The sequence below is a fragment of the Lactuca virosa genome, chromosome 8, assembly GCF_052849685.1.
Source record: "Lactuca virosa cultivar CGN04683 chromosome 8, Lactuca_virosa_CGN04683_v6, whole genome shotgun sequence".
In the NCBI taxonomy this organism is placed as follows: Eukaryota; Viridiplantae; Streptophyta; class Magnoliopsida; order Asterales; family Asteraceae; genus Lactuca; species Lactuca virosa.
In genome coordinates this window covers 314500477-314506426 of record NC_136433.1, presented here as the reverse complement: position 1 = coordinate 314506426, position 5950 = coordinate 314500477, and the positions used below count along the sequence as shown (strand labels likewise).

At 43.9% G+C, this 5950-nt stretch overlaps 1 non-coding gene across 1 annotated transcript; it reads left to right on the top strand.

The window, feature by feature from the left end:
- The first annotated feature begins 1650 nt into the window (after window positions 1-1650).
- On the top strand, window positions 1651-1769 carry LOC145135165 (5S ribosomal RNA). Its single transcript, XR_013719635.1, has one exon. It is a non-coding gene; the product is annotated as a 5S ribosomal RNA (ribosomal RNA).
- Window positions 1770-5950: the final 4181 nt, after the last annotated feature.

Here is a 5950-nt window from a genome sequence, read left to right as displayed (position 1 = left end):
AACTAAGTATATCGAACCACATAAGATATACAAACTATAAATGCATTGGGACTAAGGTCTCTGATTTAACATTTTCAAATAACTATACTTTTAGAAACAAAAAGTTTCTTATTAAAAGTATACATGCATGCATTCATACTAAAATCAATGTCACAATGACAAGAACAAAAGTATTACGATTGTTGAATATCACAAGTAAGCTTGGGGATGTATGATCAGTCCTGGGAATGGCATAGCCTGATCAACTATGCTGGTCTGAGGAGTGATTAGCATATGCCCAAGAATGGTTGTGACGTGGCAACAAGTGTAAAAACTTACCAACACTACCACAATGAAATACCATAGGGGTATTTGGTGTTAATATAATTGCTTATCTGAGAACTAAATAGATTTTTATCAATAGGTCAATAATCGCTTAGTGGATACATTAAAATTATATGTATCCAGGACGTCATAGACTTAGAATCTGTGGATCTTTGCTTTACTTCCTGTTCCTCGTTGGGTTGTGGACTTAGAGTTAGGGTCGCTTATTCGAAGGTCTATCCTGTCCCGAATACATATAACTAGTATGCACTAAACAGGTATTGAAGTATCTGATAAAGATCATCTTATAATTATCTAATTAGCACGTCTACTTAGTTATTTCTTATATTCCCTTTTCTCGCGTAAATATCATGGCTGGATTCCATCCCCACGACGACCCGTACTACCCTAACCACGGCAATGCTGGATGGCTCGGAGAGGAGCCAGATAATGATCACCCAATCCCTGTGGATGGTCACCAAGCTGAAGGATTTGCTGATGGTTCTGACTCCGAACCTGAAGTGGAGAACCTACCCCCGATGGCTCTTATTCCGAATCCTAACCCTCGTCCGGCTTTTCAAGGCCCGACGCCTCCTTGGGTAGAATGCTTGGAAACCTGGAGCGAAGAGAAACACCAACCTATGCTGTTTAATGGAGACCGAAGCTTCTACAACATAAGCGAAGGAAGCTCAGCAGACAGAATTCTTCCAATTCTGGTCCGTAGAGTTGCCCGAAACAAGATTCAGGGCAGAACAGCTCTCCATCATATCGCAGAGGTTGATGCAAATGCAAGAATGCATACAATCTGCACCAATCGCCTTGAGTGCACTCGTGAAAGATCTGAGAGAGACCATGAAACCCTGCTGCAAGCACTGGCTGAAACACGAGCCGAAGTCATAGAACTCCGAGTACGCCAGAGGGTGTACGAAAGGCACATGCTTGATATGGAGCGGCAACTGGCTGAACTGAGGGTTCACCAGAGGGATGACCGCCGCCAGTAGTAGATGCCTTACTTTCTTTCCCTGTTAAAAAGGAATCATTTTTCCTATCTATGTCCTATGTGGCATTTTCTATGAAACTATCTTGTACCGTAGGTACTTTTAGTTAGGCCTTTAGGCGGCCAAAACTTTCCTACTCCGGGTGTGATGTAAGACCCTCTACAAGGTCAATTTTCCCAAGCCTGTTACATCTTAAACATCAATGACATTGTCAGTCGGCTAAATTCTGTGTCACTCTTTGTTCAAATACTTCCATCATACTATCATAGGAGTCTATCTGAAACCCACTCTAGTCAAGTTGTTGGACTAGGGTAATTTAGCTCAGGGATCATTCCCAATTCTCTTTCAGGGATGCGATCATACCAGCACTAATGCACCGGATCCCATCAGAACTCCGCAGTTAAGCGTGCTTGGGCGAGGGTAGTACTAGGATGGGTGACCCCCTGGGAAGTCCTCGTGTTGAACCCCCCTATTTGAACGTTAAACGTCTTGAGACCATTATGTGAACTACTTCTATTCTTTTCTAGGACTACATCATAGGGATGTAGGTCAAACTCTCGAGAACTTATTTCTACTCTTTACTTGTACGATCTAAATACATCTAGGTTCAACCATAATCGCTCACAAATTCATTTTCTTTCCATGTTACAGAATCATGTCGTCATCCGGAAATAGTCAGCCGAACAACGAAACCCCTACCCTTCATATCGATGCAGCTACCTTTCAAGCTGCAGTCTCAGCTGCCGTGACAGCTGTTCTGACTCACCTTAACGCTAACAATGCAAATGTTAGCGGAATGGGTATCAATGATTCCAATCCAAGTGACAACCAAGTACACCCACGAGTAACGAACTGCCACAACACTCCGAACCTCAAGCCCAAGAATAACAGACAAAGGTTCAGGAAAAGAGGTAAAGGCAAAGCACCCCAAGGGGCGAACAAAAGACAACAACCTGTGGCAGCCTTCACGGCCACGACATATGTACCTCCTACTGTCATCCCTACTGGCATCCCAGTTATCCCTAACCCAGCCAGACCGTATGCTGGCAAGCTCCCAGAGTGCAACAAATGTAACTATCACCATCATGGACCTTGTCGAGTAATGCAGTGCTTAAACTGCAACAAAAAGGGACACACCATCAATCACTGCAGGGCTCAGATCCAACACATTACTTCAACCACCAACGTCGAAATTTCTCGGATATGCCATCTATGTGGTGTAAAGGGACATTTCAAAAGGGACTGCCCAACAGAGAAGGGTGACGGGGGATCAGGAGGAGTTTGACCCCAGAACAACAAAGGACCCTACTATAGTATTGGAACGCTTCCCATCAGCTGTATTTTTGTATGCTTCCCAAACTGTCTAAAAACTAGTACAACTTGAGTCTTATCTTTTGCGAGATCTCGTCAGTTAAGGGATCCTCGTGCTGCGTATACTTGTCTTTTGTAGTATACCTAGTTCGCAGCAATAGTCTTGTAGTAAATCTATAATACTGTAACTCTGTTGACAGTTGCACCGTTGTGTTTTGTCTGTAACGCCTTTATGATCAAATCTAGTGCCTTTATTTCCAAGTGACTCCGATTTTTATCATACAACTGGAGACCATCTGATCCTCACAATACCAGTTTCGTGCGTAAATCACTTCCTCCGAAATCATCTTTCTAGCGAAGCCGTCATTCCAGAACTCCGAAGTACTCATGCGTAGAGTACCTCAGGTTTCTTATCCTTTCCGGAAAAACCTCAACAAACCTCCCCGAAGTACCACTCGGGCAGTACGTCATGTTCAATCCAAAGACCCGTACGGTTGATCTATCGCTGAAGAATGTATACACAAGGGTGGTATATAATCAAGGTTCTACAGGTTTAGAATTAATGATTCCCCTTTTTACTTCTTTTCCTCGTTGGGATGTGAGCTTAAAGAAGAATCATTTATTCGACTACCTTTTCAATCTTAATTATATACGACTCGTATACACGAGACTGGGATTGATGAACCATGTATGATTTCTAATATGAACTTCAGGACGGAGACCGCCCGAGATTACGAGTAATCGCATCGTCATACAAACAAACTTAGAACCCGGTACGACTCCAGTAACCAGATCGCCCTACAGACTAACCCCCTACCGAGCTGCAAGAACTGTCAGGTCAAACCTAACGAACTACTCAACAATGGAATTGAAGGACCAAGCTTCTCACCATGGAGAGCTCCGGTATGGTTCTTCAAGAAGAAAGGCAAATTGTCCGTAGGTCCATCGACTTTAGAGGCCCCGACAATATCTCCAGCAGAAATCATTACTATCTGCCTCGCATAGATGAATAGACCGACCAACCGTAAGGAACGAGGTACCCTTCAGGAATGGACCTGAGATCCGAATATCACCAGTCGCGAGTATTGGAGAAGGATGTCCGAGGACAATCTTCCAAACTCGATGCGGACGCTGCGAGTCCGTAGTAATACCCCTCGGATAGGACCAACCCACCCGCAGTATTCATGAACTTAATGAATAGGGTACGCCATTCTTACTGGGATCAGTTCGTCATTGTCCTTATAAATGACTTGCTTATCTACCCTCGTAGTAAGAAGGAAACCAAAGAGAGCAGCTACAACAAATCGTGGAAACAATACGATCAGAGAAGCCTTACCCGAAGTTCTCTAGATACGAGTTTTGGAATTGAAGAGTCAAATTCCTAAGACACACTATTAGTGATGTGGGAATTCTTGAGGACCCTTTCAATTAATCAAAACCGTTGAGAATTTGTCAGCACCAAAGACGTCGACGGGAATTCGCCAAAATTCTAGGTCTCGCTGACCTACCGTCTTAGTTCCTTTAGAACTTCCCGCAAATTACGGAACCCCTTACGACTTTGACCCTGAAGGGAGCAACCCTTGACTGGGAAGAGAAGCAAGAGGGAGAAACCTTTAGAACTCCAAAGTGAGAGACCAAATTCCTCTGGAAGTCTCATTCTGGGAAGGCTTAGTACGCTTCGGAAACCGTGGAAAGCTAAAACCCAACATAATTAAGCCCTTCGAGATTCTTGCCAGAATCAGCCCAGTAACTCGCAACTTCAATCTACCCCGCGAGCTTAGTAAAGTCCATTCTACCCGCCACGTCTCGGACTTGCAGAAGTATCTATCCGACGAGGCTCTTGTAATCTCTCTCGACGAGATCAAGCTCCACAAGAGCCTCACCTTCGTGGAAGAACCGGTCGAGATCATGGATCAGGAAATCAAAAGAACAAAACAAAGTCGTATTCCCATTGTGAAGGTTCGTTGGAATGCAAAACGAGGACCCGAGTCCACCTGGGACCGCAAGGATCAAACGAAACAAAAATACCCGCATCTTTTCCCAAACTCTTGAAGTCCCAGTCAGAATGCAAATTTCGGGACGAAATTCCTTCTAACGGGGGGATGATGTGACAACCGTCAAATTCTGGTCAAGTCAAAGTCGAACTAAGTCAACAAGTCAAACCAGTCAACGCAGTCAACCCTTGTATATTAGGGTTTACGTTATGTAACTACTGAACAATTTACTAATTTAATGAGAAAACATCAATTGGAAAATTCACGTGTTGGAATTTCCGTAGCCTTAACAGTGCTAAACAATGAACCAAAGCGATAAAACACTACTGCACACTCATCGGGAGTGTGTGCGACACTAAAACATGGCTTAACGGGATTTACGAACCTTGCGTTGCGAAGCCAAACACTCAAAAAGGGCACAAAAGAAATCTTTTCAAATCTCTTTCGCTCTGACTCTTCCAAAACTCTCTAAGTAAGAGAAATCTCTCCAAGAATGAGAAATCTCTCCCAAACCTCTCTTTGTATGAGAAATCTCTCCAAGAATGCGAAATCTCTCCCAAATCTCTCTTTGTATGAGAAATCTCTCCAAGAATGCGAAATCTCTCCCAAACCTCTCTTTGTATGAGAAATCTCTCCAAGAATGCGAAATCTCTCCCAAATCTCTCTTTGTATGAGAAATCTCTCCAAAAATGCGAAATCTCTCCCAAATCTCTCTCTGTATGAGAAATCTCTCCAAGAATACGAAATATCTCCCAAATCTCTCTCTGTATGAGAAATCTCTCCAAGAATGCGAAATCTCTCCCAAATCTCTCTCAAAACCTCCCTTGATCTTTTTGTAATCAATTGGGGCATCCTGACACTTGATTTGGTGAAAAACCATGCGAAACGGGAAGATTCCTTGGAAAATAGCCTCTTAGGGCCGGAGTCCCTCTATAGGGATCAAACCCTCCTTGAACCGGAGTCTCCTTGAGGACCTGCAGACATCTAGCCGCAGTCACAGCCGCAGCCAGCAAGCCGCAGCCGCCGACCGCAGCCACATGGAACAGCCCGCATCCGAAGTCGCCTCCGGCTCTAGCTACCCGGACCGCAGCTTCCCTTTCCGCTTCGAACCCGCATCCGCGACCAAGCCCCACTTCGGATCCATGGCTCCTAAGGCCGAAGTCACCCTCCTGACTTCGGATCTGGCAATTTCCACCCGGTTTTCAACCACGACTCCATTTTAAGTCCGTTTTTAATTATTTTAACGCGAGATTTTCTCCAGAAATCATATTTTAACATATAAGACCCTAAATATTCATAATTTAAACATGATTTTGTGGAAATCTTTATTTAAGAATAAAATCT